Source organism: Staurois parvus, unplaced genomic scaffold, assembly GCF_062004578.1.
Source record: "Staurois parvus isolate SC_StPar_1 unplaced genomic scaffold, SC_StPar_1.0 ptg001694l, whole genome shotgun sequence".
In the NCBI taxonomy this organism is placed as follows: domain Eukaryota; kingdom Metazoa; phylum Chordata; class Amphibia; order Anura; family Ranidae; genus Staurois; species Staurois parvus.
This window is the reverse complement of record NW_028319490.1, coordinates 224894-244408: the sequence shown is the minus strand read 5'-3', so window position 1 is coordinate 244408 and position 19515 is coordinate 224894. Positions and strand designations below refer to the sequence as shown.

Sequence of the window (19515 nt, the reverse complement as noted above, 5' to 3'; positions counted from 1 at the left end):
GAGGGGATAGTGCAGTCAGCACAGAGAATGGAGGAGCTGACTGGGATAGGGAGAAAAGTGGGGGGCATTGTGACTGACAGCAAGAGGAGGAAGGGAGCTCCAATATTGGTCAATGCTGCTTGTACTGGATCATCATCATTTCCATTGAGCCGGCCACCAGCACCATAACAACCGTTCAGACTTTTCAGCCAGGCTGCCTGCACCCAGAAACATGTGATGTTGTGTGGCCCAGATGCCTGCACCCAGAAACATGTGATGTTGTGTGGCTCAGATGCCTGCACCCAGAAACATGTGATGTTGTGTGGCCCAGGTGCCTGCACCCAGAAACATGTGATGTTGTGTGGCCCAGATGCCTGCACCCAGAAACATGTGATGTTGTGTGGCCCAGATGCCTGCACCCAGCAATATGTGATGTTGTGTGGCCCAGATGCCTGCACCCAGAAACATGTGATGTTGTGTGGCCCAGATGCCTGCACCCAGAAACATGTGATGTTATGTGGCCCAGATGCCTGCACCCAGAAACATGTGATGTTGTGTGGCCCAGATGCCTGCACCCAGCAATATGTGATGTTGTGTGGCCCAGATGCCTGCACCCAGAAACATGTGATGTTGTGTGGCCCAGATGCCTGCACCCAGAAACATGTGATGTTATGTGGCCCAGATGCCTGCACCCAGAAACATGTGATGTTGTGTGGCCCAGATGCCTGCACCCAGCAATATGTGATGTTGTGTGGCCCAGATGCCTGCACCCAGAAATATGTGATGTTGTGTGGCCCAGATGCCTGCACCCAGAAACATGTGATGTTGTGTGGCCCAGATGCCTGCACCCAGCAATATGTGATGTTGTGTGGCCCAGATGCCTGCACCCAGAAACATGTGATGTTGTGTGGCTCAGATGTCTGCACCCAGCAATATGTGATGTTGTGTGGCCCAGATGCCTGCACCCAGAAATATGTGATGTTGTGTGGCCCAGATGCCTGCACCCAGAAACATGTGATGTTGTGTGGCCCAGATGCCTGCACCCAGAAATATGTGATGTTGTGTGGCCCAGATGCCTGCACCCAAAAACATGTGATGTTGTGTGGCCCAGATGCCTGCACCCAGAAACATGTCATGTTGTGTGGCCCAGATGCCTGCACCCAGAAACATGTCATGTTGTGTGGCCCAGATGCCTGCACCCAGAAACGTGATGCTGTGTGGCCCAGATGCCTGCACCCAGAAGCATGTGATGTTGTGTGGCCCAGATGCGTGCACCCAGAAACATGTGATGTTGTGTGGCCCAGATGCCTGCACCCAGAAACATGTGATGTTGTGTGGCCCAGATGCCTGCATCCAGAAACGTGATGTTGTGTGGCCCAGATGCCTGCACCAGGAAACATGTGATGTTGTGTGGCCCAGATGCCTGCACCCAGAAACATGTGATGTTGTGTGGCCCAGATGCCTGCACCCAGAAACATGTGATGTTATGTGGCCCAGATGCCTGCACCCAGAAACATGTGATGTTGTGTGGCCCAGATGCCTGCACCCAGCAATATGTGATGTTGTGTGGCCCAGATGCCTGCACCCAGAATCATGTGATGGTGTGTTGCCCATATTTCTGCACCCAGAAATATGTGATGTTGTGTGGCCCAGATGCCTGCACCCAGAAACATGTGATGTTGTGTGGCCCAGATGTCTGCACCCAGAAATATGTGATGTTGTGTGGCCCAGATGCCTGCACCCAGAAACATGTGATGTTGTGTGGCCCAGATGCCTGCACCCAGAAACATGTGATGTTGTGTGGCCCAGATGCCTGCATCCCAGCAACCATTGACACGTAAAGGCTAAGTTCACCTTTTCAGGCAGAATTTGACTTTTCATAATAAATAGAAGCCTTTTCTAATGTGTTTCTGCCCAAGCCATCCTAATGTGCTTATCTCTCACAGTCCATGGCATCCCTCAGGCCTGGATCACGTTAGTGTGGCCCGTGCAGCCCTCGTTTGCATGGACATGGCAGCACATTCATTTGAATGAGCTGCTGTGCCCATGTTTCATGCAAGGAAAAGGTGCAAACACCTTTTCCAAAATGCATCCGCATGGAAACCGTGTTGTTACTTTGACCATGGGGTTTCCGTGTGGTTCCTGCACTCACAATCACGCTGCGATCATGCTGTGGGGTGAGATGCATGGGGGTGCCATTCATAATGAATGCCACCCCCCCACACACACACATCTCACAAGACCAGACACTGGCTAAGGGGGTGGGGCATATAAATACAGAAGCCTGGGAACCAGAGGACAGGACATGAACAGTGAGAGCCGGAGAGCAGGTGTGAGGAGAAGGCCGTACGGGACGCTGGAGATCCGAGCTGGACCAGACTGCAGACAGTGAAAGAGTGAGGAGGAATCATTGACCGCTGACAAGCCGGACTGACAATCCCGAGAGCAGGCGGACCGGGGTGCTTTCATCTGCATTGCTCTATGGTGGAGTGATTGAGGGAACACGGGGGCCCCCAACAGAGAGACTATCTGCTATATGACCGAGGCTACCAATCGGGTGAGAGAGCTCCATACTCAAATCATCTAAGTTACAGGTGACATTACTAAGCTGAATGTCTTTCTTTCCCGTTCAGCACCCTCTGCTTCACAAGTTATTGTGCTAAGGATGAGATTGTCTGGCCTATCCTGCCCTGTGGCCTACTGATTATTACACTCTCAGCACATTGAATCTCAGGATTCTGCTGCAATAGATGCATTCTGCAGATCAAGATACATTCATGTCTCAGTTACAGTCTGTTCTACTCATCAAGGAACTTCCTTATCACCCTAGATCAGCGTTTTTCAACCACTGTGCCGCGGCACACTAGTGTGCCGTGAGATATTGTCTGGTGTGCCGTGGGAAAAATTCCAATTTCATCTGTAACATGTGGCTTCGGCTCACAAATAGACCAATCATTAGAATCTAATGATTCAGTGGTCGGCAAGCCGCGGCTCGCGAGCCACATGCGGCTCTTTACCCAGTCTAATGCGGCTCTTCTGTGTGCCGGGCGCCTGCTCCCCTCCCTCCTCTCGGTCGGCCGCTCCCCTGCCTCCTCTCGGTTGGCAGCCCCAAAAGTCCGCGCGGACCTTTTAATCCGGCTTGCGGATGTGGCTGTCAGGATGTGTGTAGGCGGGGCAGCGTGCCGAACGTGAGGGGAGGGGAGCTAGGCTCCTCTCACAGTCCGCCCTGAAGACCCGAACGGCGCGGGAAGACAGCGAGAGGAACGCAAAAGGTAAGTGAATTGACACGGGGGACTTGGCTTACTAGAAGGGGGGGGGGGGAATAGTACTGTGGGGGATGAAATACTATATGAGGGATGAATTACTTTATGAGGGATGAAATACTATATGGGGGGATGAAATACTATATGGGGGATGAATTACTATATCAGGGATGAATTACTATATGAGGGATGAAATACTATATGGGGGGATGAAATACTATATGGGGGGATGAAATACTATATGGGGGGATGAATTACTATATGAGGGATGAAATACTATATGGGGGGATGAAATACTATATGAGGGATGAAATACTATATGGGGGATGAATTACTATATGAGGGATGAATTACTGTATGAGGGATGAAATACTATATGGGGGGATGAAATACTATATGAGGGATGAAATACTATATGAGGGGATGAAATACTATATGGGGGGATGAAATACTATATGGGGGATGAAATACTATATGAGGGATGAAATACTATATGAGGGATGAAATACTATATGAGGGATGAATTACTATATGAGGGATGAAATACTATATGGGGGGATGAAATACTATATGGGGGGATGAAATACTATATGGGGGGATGAAATACTATATGAGGGATGAATTACTATGGGGGATGAATTACTATATGGAGGATGAATTACTATATGGGGGATTAATTACTATGCTTACTATGGGGGAATATTACTATACTTACTATGGATGACACATACACATCATTCATCTACTCTTGGTCCGGCCCCCGGGTCCAATTATAAAATACTTTATTATTTCATAATAAAGTAATTATAAAATAATTTCTTTGTGTTTGATTCCTATTCAAGAGAATTACTTTATATATAGTCAATATAGGCACAGAGGTAAATTTTTTTAACATTTTCTAATGGTGGTGTGCCTCGTGATTTTTTTCATGAAAAAAGTGTGCCTTTGCACAAAAAAGGTTGAAAAACACTGCCCTAGATTGTCACCCTTTAATGAGGAATGAACCTCTCCTAACACTGCTTCCTCCTCGTTCCACAATCTCAGTCTAATCTAAGATTTTACTCTGTGTGTTAAAGAAATATCATCCAAATTCAACCTCACTTAAAGGAGAAGTTCCCTTCCTTTGTGTTTACACTCCCCTGAGGAAATCTTGCATCTACATCAAGAAAGATTTAAACCCGCCTATGCACCAACTAGGGCCCCATTAAGCACACAGAAATTTGGACACCTCGGTGTTAAATGGACAAAATGGACAAAAAAGGGACTTTTTCAGAGTTAAACCCAGCCAATAGTAACTGAGAGCCCAAACATGAGTTAGTCTGGCAATTTGATGGTTTCCTTCCAGCTCACTTGGGGATAAACATCTGAGAACTGGGGCTACTGTTCAATCAATTCTTAGATGTCCTGCAAATCAGAATTTGATGTAGTGTTGTGTTGCAACCCTTATTAGAGTCTTCTGAGAGTGTTATCTGGTACCCCAGTGTTTCTCAACCTTTCTTCAGTCAAGGCACCCTTTATAATTATGAACAGTCTTGAGGCGCCCCATTCTAAAATGTGAAAAAGTGTTCTAATAGTTCTATATAACACAGCGACACCCACACATGTACAGTAGGACACCCAACAGAGGGGATTTATCCTTCCAGAATAAATACACTTTTGCACACTGGTACTGACTAGTATTTCAATGTTTCTCTTCTCCCGCAGTTTTTCTCCATCACTGAGCTAACGTGACCCCAGCACTGATGGAGAGGGGCGGGGGAGGGTCAAACTAGGATGCTGTGCAGGCAGCTGACATCCTCCTTATCTACTGATGATGTCATTGGTTGTCAGGAGACACTCGGCGGTCATTGTCCCTGTGCAAACACACCAATATCACTTTCAGGCCCCATCCACACCTCGTGTAGTGGGGTGCATGTTCTTGGGCAGAGTTTTTCCCTTGACACTCATAGGGCAGCCCATTGATTTCGATGGCCTTCTCTATGAGTAACAAATGTGCCAAAGTAGCTCTTGGGAAATTTTGGCATGTTGCTATTTGCACATTTGTTGCTGCATTTGTCACACGTCTTTTCACTCGGAAAAATTAGTGTTTGCTTCCATGTTTGGAGTTCCATTAACAATTAGTGGCACTGAAAGCGTGACTAGGTAATTTTAGGTGTATAAATATGGTCATACACTATGCAATCTGATTTACCAACACTATATAATAGGACACACCTATCAGTCCAATCACTCTGTGTCCAATCAGGCAGGCCCTTGTGCTACATAGTTGATGGTAGAGCTAAAAGGAGATTGTACAATCAGGTTGTATAGTGTATGATGAGCTTTACAGACTTCCAGGGACACACTGTGGAGCACCATGGTACATCCCCTATAACCCATACATTCTATACATCACATGCACCCCGAACATACCGTACATCCCGTACATCCCATACATCCCGTACACCCCATACATCACATACATCACATACACCCCGTACATCGAGCAGATATTCTGACAGGTCTGCAGGAGACCTGCATGACATCAGCAATCTACTGATCTCTGGTGCAATGCTTTCCAGGCTCTTTTGGACAAAAATAATAAATGTATAATGTTTTAATTGCAAAAAAATGTGCATTTATTATTTTTGTCCAAAAGGTGATCTTATCCTTTAAGCTGTCTTTGGATCCTGCTGGGTTAGTACATTGCACACGGAGATCCTGTCCATACAGAGCGGGTCACGGCATAAAGTGGTATTTGAAACAGACCATTGCTACCTAATACAGAATTCCAAACTGTCCGCCTCATATTGTCTGATATCTGGAGATCACATATCCCCTCTTATTAAAAACAGCTTCCCATGATACCGACCTGTCGTCACCTCTGTACCCCCTGAACAGCCTGGGGTTCTTCAGACATATTTCCCCTCCATGTCCCATCATTACACCCCTCCCCCAGCCTGTTCCCTCCATACCTCTCTGAATGTCAGGGAAAGATATCCTCCTGGAAAGGACAGTCTCAGCCGCACTTCATCATGTCTACAATATCCATAAGCCTTTGTGGCTGGAGGTGATGGGATGGTGATCTGTGGAACACAACAAGCACATGGATCAGTGTGAGACAGACCGGGGCCATGACCTAAAAATGCTTTTATGGCAGACTGCATAACATTTGTGTAGCTCCCTCCTAGTTTGGTGCTAGGTTTACATAGTGAGCTTTAGCTTGGTATTTGATAGGTTAATGTAATATCGCACTGTAGTCTGAGTGGCTGTAAAAAGCATGGTCAGATCTCTGTACTCGGTGAGCTGTGATCACTTAGTTAGGTCTGCTCTGTGTGCTCAGCTGCTGCCAGCCTGCCTATAGCTTCCTCTGTATCCACACGCTGAAAAGTAACTCAAGGGACCTGTTACCACCACTTAATGAAATGTGTATTTCCAAGATAAAAATCCTCATTTATTGCTTTCAATACACTTTTTAATTTAAAAACGACTTTCATGAGTTGTGTGGAAATTATAATGTTGGGAATTACAGCAATTTAGTATTGTGTGTCATGTACAGCCACATTCCTGCATTCATTGTACAAGGAAATGTAAGGTAACCGCTTAAGGACCACCCAATAGTAGATCTGCTGCTACAAGATGGCCCCTGTGCACAGGATCTCGTATATATACACGTCATTTTGTATTTCCGGGTAGGGGGTACGCACGAGCCACACCGCCATTCGCGGCCGCGAGTGTCAATTACCAGGTCCTGGCCGGTGATTACCCGCTGGCACCCAGTGATAACCAGCAATCACCGACAAGGAGGAGGGCTGCTTTGTTTACCAACAGTCCTCCTTCCTGTCAGTTTGGGCACACTGCTCTGTGTGTTTACAGTGAAACACACCCCCCACCCCCTAGTAAAACACTCCCAGCACACAGTTAACCCTTTGATTGCCCCTCATGTTAACCCCTTCCTGCCCAGTGCCAGTACAGTGGCAGTGCTTCTTTTTTTTTTTTTTTTTTTTTTTTTTTTTAGCACTGATCACTGTATTGGTGTCACTGGGGATGTCAGTTCCCCCCCAGTGTCAGAATGCCCACTGCAGTCCCTCAGTCCCGCCATAAGTCACTGTTAACCACCATAAATCTCTGATCGCCACCATTGTTAGTATAAAAATCCAGTATCTATACCGCCATTTGTAAACACTATAACTTTCACGTAAAAACAAATTAATTTATACGTATTGGGATTTTTTTAGCAAAGACATGGAGCAAAATGCATTTTGGCTGAAATTTGTGAGAAAATTTGATTTTTACATTTTTTCCTGGACATGTTTTATAGCAAGAAGTACAAAATATTGTTTTTTTTTCTCAAAATTGTTGGTCTTTTTTTTTATACCACAAAAAATAAAGAACGCACAGGCAAAACAATACCACCAAAAGAAATCTCAGTTTGTGGGAAAAAAAGGATGTCAATTTAATTTGGATGCAGTGTTGCATGACCGCGCAATTGTCAGTTAAAGTAACGCAGCACCGTAACACAAGCCGCTTAACGGCTTCCTGACCGCACTATAGCAGAAATAATATATACATGATTTGCGCTCCTGTGGTTTTCACGTCCCTCCCAGATAGCGTCAGATTGCCGGTCAGTACACCAGGCATCACATTTAACCCCTTGATTGCCAGGAAGACGCTCATACACAATAAACCTCCATTGCTAGTATAGTGTCTGAATGGATCAATATCTTCGATCAGATCAGCACTACACCAGCGTTCACATTAGTATAGTGTTCTCAAAAATGCAACGTTAGCGGGATCAGCCCTGGCACCTGCCAGCACCTGCGTTTAGCCCCTACTCTTACCCCTCCCCCTTCTCCCCCAGCAAGTGCAGTGTCAGTAGGTCACTGTCACTTGATATATTGCACACAAAATCGCAGTGTTGGCAGAATCAGGCCTGATCTCTGTTAGCACGTGGCGGTAAATTGTGATGACTCTTATATGCAGCAGAGTGCCAGTACTAGTGCCGCGCTGCCTTTTGTTGAACTGGTAAGCCCCAGTGGCTAGTACATCCTAGTTTTTCACATGCAGTATCACTTGGTGATGTGGTGAGTCCCATAAGTGTAGTACAAGCTGGTGTGGTGGTGAGCAGAAGCATTATCCCGCTACCACCAAGAATTTGCACACAGGCCAATAGATCCCCTAGTATCCCTCTAGGATGTGCTTGCAAATCCTGATTGACAGCCCACAAATTCTGCAGCACCCTTACTTCCCCCATTCACTGCCCAACCCAGAATTCAGATGGAAACAGCAAATTTAACTCCTCCCCTTGATTTTTGGAGCTGTTTTTCACGGAAGATTTATATGTATTGATTGTGGATCACAACAGTTTATATGCACAACAATTTTTTGCTGCCAACCCAAATTCAAACCTTGCCAGATCATTCGCATGGAAAGCCATTACAGTTTCCAAATGCATATTTTTTGGGGCCTAACCCTCAACATGGGCATTACTAAAAAAAATGAATTGCGGTTGTATTGGTCCACAGACCTGATTCATCATATCCCGTGTTCTCTGCTGCCATGGCCAGGCATAGATATGAGAGTATAATGTGTTTTATGCATTTCAATGACAACATACTCTGTTGTCCTCGGGGTGACCCTGAATTTGACCGGCTTCACAGAATTCAGCCCCTCGTAAATCACCTTAACCAAAAATGTGCAGATGTTTATACTCCCCAGCAAAAAAATCTGCGTTGATGAGTCCCTCACTAATTTTTCTGGCCGCCTTGCATTCAAACAATTTCTCCCCAGCAAGTGTACCAGATATGGGGTCAAGATGTAGAAGACCTTTGAGAGGGCAACAGGCTATACTTATAAGTTTCAGATTTATGAGGGAAAAGATAGTCACGTGGAGCCCCCCGGATGCCCAGACTACATGTGGAGTAAAGGCAAGATAGTTTGGGACTTGGTGTCAGCCTTTTTCCACATAGAGTACCACTTATACGTGGACAATTTTTATTCAAGCGTGCCACTATTTAGACATTTGTACAATCTTGGAGTTGCACACAGGCTGCAAACAAAAAAAAACAAAAAAACATAGCATACATACCCAACAAGGACCAGCAATGTACTGGTACATCACTGGACTTTGGTTATATACCAGAATGATGCCTACAGCTGCAGGCCTCATCCTGGTATAATTTTTTTCAGGCAGCGATCTGCTTTCATGTAAAAGCAATCCTAGTGGCTAATTAGCTGCAGGATTGCTTTTACAAGCAGCAGGAGAAGATGCCCCCCTCCCCTGCTGCCTTCCATGGCCTTCTCGGGTAGTCCCGTGCCATCGGGGGAACCTGAGAATGCAGCCGGTGTTTCTGCCAGCTAACAATAGAGCTAATTGGAGACCAGAATGGGGCCAATCATCTCTATAGTCTAAGAAATTGGAAGCTACGAGCATTTCATCACTTCAGTTTCGTAGGACAAAAACAGATATAAACAGCGCCATTTGTAAATTGGGAAAGCATCTGATCACACTGATCTTGGTTTGATTAGATAATGTAAGGGCAGACAAACAAGAATAGATGACAATGCCCATTGAAGTTATGGGGGATATTTGCATTCCCTGTGATAGCATTAAAAGTGATAAAATAAATTAAAAGGACAGTGTAAAAATGATTTAAAAAAATCAAAAAAATGTAGAAAAAAAAGCACCCTCACCCCCCTTCGCACGCTCATTTGTGTGCGCAAGCATTTACCCTGTCCCGGTATGTAAACAGCAGTTGCACCATAAAATATGTAGCAAGTGAGCACTCGATTCAAATCAGCTGCTAGCATAGAGGATGAACCCCTGTATCCTCAAACTAGTAACATAAAATGCAGTGCTAAATACTGAAAATGATGAGAAAGTGACAAGTGCATAAGGTAAGGTGAAAAAAAAATGCGCTACTAAAGTGTAACAAAAGTGTCGTCAGTGAGTGACGAGATAAAAAGTGAATGGATGAGAAATAGTATCACATTAAGTGATAAATCAAATGGCAAATATATAAAATGTCTAAAATTGCAATAAATTAGTTGATAATTGGAGATCTCATGAGATATAAGCAGTCTATAAAGTGTTGCGTCAAATGTCCGTGCTCGTGACTTCTGTGATAAGGGATTGAAGTATGCTTGCACTCACCGGAAGCGCAATATTAATGTGCATGTAATAATATCCGGGAATCACTGGTGGTCATCAGGGTTCTGGCGGGGACAGGGGGCTCCACTGGTACACACAGCACACAGGAAAGGCACTCCAGACCTCACAGACCGGACCCTCACAGCATACAGAGACAGCTCCTCATGATCAAGCCACCAAACAAAAGTATTTTATATATATTATTGGTAAAACAATTCCAGGTATGCAATGAAATCGTAGTCGTAAGCTTACAGAGCAGTAAGACAGCAGTAAAGATGGCCGCCGGACTACCATGCGGCCTCAGCGGCGTGACGTCAGCACGACTAGACTCCTCCCTAGGAGCCAATAATATAATACAAAAGACTACACTATCCAAAATACTTTTGTTTGGTGGATTGATCATGAGCCATTTAAGGAGGATTACTACCCGTTTGGCAACCAATTTCCATGGTGGAGATGCATAGGAGGAGCTGTCTCCAGATATCTCCAATTGTCATCTAATTTATTGCAATTTTATATATTTGCCATTTGATTTATCACTTAATGTGATATTATTTCTCATCCATTCACTTTTTATCTCATCACTCACTGACAACACTTTTGTTACACTTTTGTAGCGCATTTATTTGCACCTTACCTTATGCACTTGTCACTTTCTCATCATTTTCAGTATTTAGCGCTGCATTTTATGTTACTATTGGTTGCACCATACATGTGAGGTATCGCCTCGAACATCAGATCAAGGGCAGTAATTCTAGTACTGGACCTCCTCTGAAAAATGGTAGCTTGTAAAGGCTTTTAAAGTGTCACCTATGGATATAAAAAATGTATGCAGGTTGTCACCATTGCACGGGGCATTTAAAAATTCAAAATTACTTTAAAAAAAAACACCCTTACCCCCCCCCCCCCCCCCCCCCGTGTGCACACCTGTGTGCGCGAGAGTTGATCTGGTGCCGGTATGTATACAGAGGTTGCACCATACATGTGAGGTATCACCACGAACGTCAGATCAAGGGCAGTAATTCTAGTACTGGACCTCCTCTGTAAATCTAAAATCGTAGCTTGTAAAGGCTTTTAAAATGTTGCCTATAGGTATTAAAAATGTATGCACTTTATCGCCATTGCACGGGACATGCGCAGTTTTAACCATTTCCAGTCCGGACACTTTTACCCCCTTCCTGACCAGGGCAATTTTCAGCTTTCAGCGCTATCACACTTTGAATGACAATTGTGCGGTCATGCAACACTGTACCCATGTGAATTTTTTACCATTTTTTTGAGACAGATAAAGCTTTATTTTGGTGGTATTTATTCATCGCTGGGATTTTTATTTTTTTGCTATGCAAATGAAAATATCCAAACATTTTGAAAAAAAGTGTTTTTCTTATAAAATTTAGCAAATAAATAATATTTCATCATAAATCTTGGCCGATATTTATTCCGTTATCTTTTTATTAAAAAAAAAAATAAGCCAAATTAGTTTATAACCAAAAATTATAATTTTTAAACATTTTTTTTTACATTTTTATTTTTTTATATTTCTTTAATTTTTTTTTTTTTACATACTGTCACCCTAGCAGTACAGTGTCACCATGGTGACACTGTACTACTTTTGGGGGGTGATGAAGATTTTTTTTTTTTTTTTTACACTGATTGCTTTTACACCCATATAGGATGTAAAAGCAATCCTTTCTCCTTTTCTGGCTGCATTCATGCAGCCATTGAGAACTATTGAGTGAGCTGTGATTGGTCACAACTTGTCACATGGTACAAGGCTTTTGTGAATAGCCTTGTACCATGTGACCTCTGTGATCATTCACAGATTTCACACGTAGTAAGCAATGATGTCAGAAGTGACATCTTGCTTACTACTTTGCATGTGATCACTGATTGGCCAATCAGTGATCACATGACCGGGACCTCGTACAGAGGTCCCGTCCGACAATCGGTGTTTCACTGTGTCTGGAGGACACAGCTGGCACCAGTTTGCGCTGCTGCGTGCTCCCAGGGAGCGCGCACAAGCAGGGTGTGGGGAGGCCATTTATAAACTGCCACCCGACCCTGCAGTACCACCGTCCGGCCGTTTATATACAACGGCCGGTCGGGAAGTGGTTAAAGCATGTCATGTTTGGTATCTATTTACTCGGCATACCATCATCTTTTATATGTTACCAAATAATTGGCCAATATATTGTATTTTTGTGCATTAAAAGTAAAAAAAGTGTGTTATTTTTTTTAAAAATTGTGTTTTCAAAATCGCTGTGCAAATATTATGTGACATAAATAATTGCGGCACCCACCATAATTCACTTGGGTATTTTATTTTTTTTTATTTTGAAACCTTGTGAGAAAAAATTAGATCTGCAAAATGCTCACCATGCCTTTTTTTAAATTCCTTGGGGTGTCTACTTTTCAAAAAGGGATCATTTGGGGGGTTTGGTGCTATCCTGACATTTCAGGGCTTCCGAAACTGTGATAGGTAGTCAGGAAGTGTAATGAGGAAGTTACGCACCTTCAGGCTTTCAAAGTGGTCATTGGATTTCAGGCTCCTGTATGTGGCTAGGCTCCCAAAAAGTCTCACACATGTGGTACCCCCATACTCGGTAGAAGTAGCAGAATGTATTTTGGGGTGTAATTCCACATATACCCATGGCTTGTGTGAGAAATATATCATTTAAATGACAACTTTGTGTAAAAAAAAATGTTTTAGTCATTTTCCAAAAACTTGTAGAAAAAAATAAATCTTCCATGAACTACTTTCCAAAAAGAGGTCATGTGGGGGCGTTTGTACTGTCCTGGTATTTTAGCATCTCAAGAAATGTGATAGGCAGTCAGAAAGTAAAAGCTGTGTAAATTCCATTATCTATACCATAGTTTGTAGATGATATAATTTTCACACAAAGCAATCAATATACACTTATTAGGATTTTTTTACCAAAAACTTGTAGCAGAATACATTTTGGCCTAAATTTATGATGAAATTTTAGGGTTTTTTTTATATTTTTTATGACAGAAATGAATTTATTTTTGAAAGCTAGTATACAAAAAAAAAAACAAAGCTAAAAACTAATACCAAAAATCAGTTTAGACCAACTTGATTTTTAACTGCTTATCAACTTTAAAAAACTTGCTCATAATTGTAGCAATTAAGTACACGTGACTTGAAGGTTTCTTATAAAACCTGGAAAAACTATTGGAAGTACCACATTTTTCGCTCCATAAGACACACTTTTTTCCCCCAAAAAATGGGGGAAAATGTCTGTTCAACTTATGGAGCGAATATTGACCAGGACTCCCCCACCCCTCTCCCCGTGTTAGAATACCGGGCTGGCCGCTCAAATTTTCTGTGGCAGAAGACAGGAGGAGTCCAAGTCAGCAGTGCAGCAGCACCAGGCAGGGCCCAAAGCAGCTGCCCTTTAAAGCGGAGTTCTAGCTGAAAAAACTGTATCTGTTGACTTTTAAAATACAGCCACTTACCTGTCCCTCGGTCCAGCGGTGTCCTCACCACAGCTGGTTTCACCAGCCGTCTTCTCTCCCCGGTGATGGCATCTTTAGTGTGGGCACCCGGCTGTGACAGCTTGAGGCTTCAAAACCGGGTACCCACTGCACATGTGCGAGAAGCACTGAGCTTTATGAATGGCCCCAAAGTAGTCTGGGACCTGTCCAGGGGTGGACTGACCATTTAAAACTCGGGCACTGCCCGAGGGCCCGGGGTAAGTAGGGGGCCTCATGAGATGCCCCTGGTACCTTTTTCATAGGTTTTTTTGAGTTTGGGCAAGGACACAGGGGCCCCATGATCCCCTATTGCCCGGGGGCCCCATGAGTTGTCAGTCTGCCCCTGGACCTGTCACGTGTCCCCCCCATCTACAGTCTCTGGTCATTTCCTGTACTATGTCCGCAGTCTCTGCTCATCTCCTGTACTATATCTGCAGTCTCTGGTCATCTCCTGTACTATGTCCGCAGTCTCTGCTCATCTCCTGTACTATGTCTGCAGTCTCTGGTCATCTCCTGTACTACTTCTGCAGTCTCTGGTCATTTCCTTTAGTGTGTCCCCAGTTTCTAGTCATCTCCTGTAGTACATCTGCAGTTTCTGGTCATCTCTTGTAGTACATCCGCAGTCTCTGGTCATCTCCTGTAGTACATTTGCAGTCTGAGTTTCTGGTCATCTCCTGTAGTACATCCGCAGTCTCTGGTCATCTCCTGTACTATGTCCGCAGCCTCTGGTCATCTCCTGTACTATGTTCGCAGTCTTTGGTCATCTCCTGCAATATGTCCGCAGTCTCTGGTCATCTCCTGTACTACTTCTTCCGCAGTCTTTGGTCATCTCCTGTACTATATCCGCAGTCTCTGGTCATCTCCTGTACTGTGTCTGCAGTCTCTGGTCATCTCCTGTACTGTGTCCGCAGTCTCTAGTCATCTTATGTACTAATGCACGTGTCCCCCCCATCTACAGTCTCTGGTCATTTCCTGTACTATGTCCGCAGTCTCTGCTCATCTACTGTACTATATCTGCAGTCTCTGGTCATCTCCTGTACTATGTCCGCAGTCTCTGCTCATCTACTGTACTATATCTGCAGTCTCTGGTCATCTCCTGTACTATGTCCGCAGTCTCTGGTCATCTCCTGTACTATGTCCGCAGTCTCTGCTCATCTCCTGTACTGTGTCCGCAGTCTCTGCTCATCTCCTGTACTATGTCTGCAGTCTCTGCTCATCTCCTGTACTATGTCTGCAGTCTCTGCTCATCTCCCTCTTATGCACGTGTCCCCCCCATCTACAGTCTCTGGTCATTTCCTGTACTATGTCCGCAGTCTCTGCTCATCTCCTGTACTATATCTGTAGTCTCTGCTCATCTCCTGTACTATGTCCGCAGTCTCTGCTCATCTCCTGTACTATGTCCTCAGTCTCTGCTCATCTCCTGTACTATGTCCGCAGTCTCTGCTCATCTCCTGTACTGTGTCCGCAGTCTCTGGTCATCTCCTGTACTACTTCCGCAGTCTCTGGTCATTTCCTTTAGTACACCCGCAGTTTCTGATCATCTCCTATAGTACATCCGCAGTCTCTGGTCATCTCCTGTACTATGTCCGCAGTCTCTGGTCCTCTCCTGTACTATGTCCGCAGTCTCTGGTGATCTCCTGCACTACTTCCGCAGTCTCTAGTCATCTCCTGTACTATGTCCTCAGTCTCTGGTCATCTCCTGTACTACTTCCGCAGTCTCTGGTCATCTCCTGTACTATGTCCGCAGTCTCTGGTCATCTCCTGTACTACTTCCACAGTCTCTGGTCATCTCCTGTACTATGTCCGAAGTCTCTGGTCATCTCCTGTACTACTTCTGCAGTCTCTGGTCATCTCCTGTACTATGTCCGCAGTCTCTGGTCATCTCCTGTACTGTGTCTGCAGTCTCTAGTCATCTTATGTACTATGTCCGCAGTCTCTAGTCATCTCCTGTAGTACATCCGCAGTCTCTGGTCATCTCCTGTACTATGACTGTGTAAGCCGTGTACCAGGGTGGGCTCCCCAGGATACAGTGAAGTCACGAACAAGGACAGCAACCCCAACACCAGCTTTTGCCATAACAGAATTTTACTTAGATGTGGCAAATAAACACAACCCCAAATGCTGGAAACATACAATACAATACAGCCGGATCCGCATCCAGACTATTCCTCGGACGTCCATTTCTCTGTTATTGGCAGCTGTCGGCTTAATGACGCTCCCGTCTTCCGGCTCCATCATATGTCCAAAGTGTCTTTCGAAGAACTCCAGAGGCATAAGGGTGCACTCCAACCCTGTATCAACTAGGCAGTGTACCTTCTGGCCTTCCAACTTGGCTTCCATAATGGGGCTGCTGGCATACAGGTCGTGTTCCTCATGCTTAGGGCTTAGCTTCTGGTGTACCAGCTACTGCGGCGGTCGGAAGTTTAATGTCGGCTTGGACTTCATCTGTTTTAGGCACTCTCTGGCCATATGGCCGTACTGTCGACAAGCCCAACAGAGGGATCCCCTTTTGACGTGCCCCCGCAACTGAGTTATCCTGGGTGGAGTGGCGTGGGGTGCTGGGGTCATATCCGGAGGTCGGGGAGATTCTGCCTTCATCTGGGACACTTCCAGCCGAAGTGCTCTTAATTCTGCCCGCCTGGCCTGGGCCACATCCTTTAAGGATTCTGAGTCTTCAGATGCAGACTGACCTCTTGTAGCATGGGTACTACTCACTATTCTGGCCGCCACAGGTATGCACTCTTCCTCTCTCTCCACGGCGGCTAAGTAGATGCTGCAGAATGTCATGTTGGGCGCTGTCCGGGTCATCTCTTGCAATTTGTCCTGTAAGAACTTGTTGGAGAGCCCCACTATGAACGTCTCGTAGTAGCCGGTCCACCTCCCGGAAAGCTCCCACGGCCTCTGGATCTTGCCGCTGTATTTCATTTAGCGTCTCCTGTAGGGCATTGGAGTACTGCATCAGGGTCTCGCCCTCTTGCTGTGGTCGGTTGAAGAAATGGCTCCGCAGCTGCACTACTTTAGCATGCCCCCTTGGGCTCTATCCAGCAGGGAGAATATTTTTTCTAGGGTGTCTCTCTCAGATTCGGGCCTTACCATCACTGTCCATCTGACGTCACCCTCTAGAGCCCCCAATGCAACCTCTGCCCGCAGCTTGGAAGTCAGGTAACACATTCTAACCGCACTTCGCACTCTCAGTCCAGTCCTGCAACGTCATATTTTTACCGTCAAATTTTGGCAGGTGACTCGACAGCACCCCCACGGGAATGTACCCTACTGGTACGGGCAGGGCGGGGGCAAGCTGTATCAGCGGTGTTGGGGCAACTTGGTCTTGCACTGGCGCACCCGGAGCTGGGTCCTGGACCGGTGCTATTGGCAGCGGGGGAAGATCTCCCGCCGCATTTCCATCCATAACGGTCGCTGTATCCTGCCGACTACGCCAAGTTGTAAGCCATGTACCGGGGTGGGCTCCCCAGGATACAGTGAAGTCACGAACAAGGAAAGCAATCCCAACACCAGTTTTTGCCACAACATAATTTTACTTAGATGTGGCAAATAAACACAACCACAAATGCTGGAAACATACAATATATTTACATACATCCAGCCCAAAGGCTGAGACCCTTGTGCTGCACAGCACGGCGCCTTCTGATGGATGAAGGTAGAAAGTGAAGTAATTTACCTACTGGGGGCCACAACTAAGCTGCCACACCTTACCTGTTATTACCCTACAGAGCTGGAATCAGTGTATGGATGTATGGTATGGGCTAGCCTGCAGTGCAGCACAACAGCTTACAATCTTACTCAAATCTACAGAATTCCCTCTCCCATAACTGGTCCTGTAGCACGTGCCTGAGTATTCCTTCTGAGCAAAATGCCAGTCTGGCTTGAGTTTGTAGGATTTTATCAGTTCTCCAATGTGAAATGTCACTTTAAGTTGTGGAGTCCTTCCAATGATCAGCAATAACACTTGTGGCCTGACACAAACAGAGACCCTAACTAACTAACGAAGGCCTGGACTTAGGCGCCAACACTGAAATGAGGTTCGTGCATGATCTTACAGACCCGGGTCTGCTTTGTATCCGCTTATGACTCTGAACAGAACAAATGTCTCTCCAACAAGCATGCGGTATCGCAGTGTATGTTGCTTTGTTCCTCTGCTCTCATCAGCATTCCTGGCAGCAATCTTCCGTTCTCTGAACAGGATCAGGGTCTTGGACACGATCAGCTTCACCTAGCTGCAGCTCTGGTTACTGAGGGATGCTCTCACACCTGGAAGCCATCAAATTCTCTGTTCACACGGCTCCTGCATTCACCATCCTCTAAACATGGCTGCTGTCTCTCTCCTTCCTGTTCTCTAAAACCCTGAGTGAAAACCCCACCTCTTCATGAATATAGAAATATCTATGCAGTCTGAGGCTGTGTTAGGAAAACAGTGGCATCTTGTGGCTAAATGGTAGAATGTCACTCCAGAACATTTAATTTACTCCACACAATAATTTACTGCACACAAACAGTGTTCAAACAATGAGAGCTGTTTCCCCATCTCACATCTGCAGTTTCTGGTCATCCCCTGTACTATGTCCGCAGTCTTTGGTCATCTCCTGTACTGTGTCTGCAGTCTCTGGTCATCTCCTGTACTATGTCTGCAGTCTCTGCTCATCTCCTGTACTGTCTGCAGTCTCTGACCATCTCCTGTACTATGTCTGCAGTCTCTGGTCATCTCCTGTACTGTGTCTGCAGTCTCTGGTCATCTCCTGTACTATGTCCGCAGTCTCTGGTCATCTCCTGTACTATGTCCGCAGTCTCTGGTCATCTCCTGTACTATGTCCGCAGTCTCTGGTCATCTCCTGTACTATGTCCGCAGTCTCTGGTCATCTCCTGTACTGTGTCCGCAGTCTCTGGTCATCTCCTGTACTATGTCTGCAGTCTCTGGTCATCTCCTGTACTATGTCCGCAGTCTCTGGTCATCTCCTGTACTGTGTCTGCAGTCTCTGGTCATCTCCTGTACTGTGTCCGCAGACTCTGGTCATATCCTGTACTATGTCTGCAGTCCAGTGTTTTAGTATATTTTATTCTTGTTTTCCTCCTCTAAAACCTAGGTGCGTCTTATGGAGAAAAAAATATGGTACCTTAATATGTGTAAGTACTCAACTTAAAAACGTGTTTATAATGCCAATAATTAGTCCTCATGCACACTTGATGTTTTTACAGTGGCTGTTTTTGGCTTTTGACATTTTTTTCTACAGCCAGTAAACTCCCCAGCATGTTCTCCTTGGTGTCCATACACACATAGACTGGCATCAATGTTTTTGGCAGGAAAAAAAACCCAGGACTAGTGGATTTCTAGAGAAGTTTTCTAGCTGTAAAAAACACTCTAACGCTGAAAAATGAGGTAAAATGCTGCAAACTGGTGTTTTTGGACTTTTTTTGACAGAATTTTATTTTTAATGGTAAACAAATACACGTTAAAAAATGCTAAAAAAATGCAAATGCGGCACAATGCCGATAAACGAGTATATCTTTTGTATTTAGGTGTTACCATTGATGTGGCAACAGTACCCTGTTTGATAGTTGGGCCCCTAGACGGCTGAACAGTCCTACAGGTATTTATTTGGGCATGGTGGCTGTGTGATATGTCAAACCATGCAT

General features: G+C 45.2%; 1 pseudogene; it reads right to left on the bottom strand.

Annotated features, from left to right (window-relative positions):
• LOC149434719 (uncharacterized) overlaps positions 1-19515 on the bottom strand; it is a 257774-nt pseudogene that overhangs the window by 210937 nt on the left and 27322 nt on the right.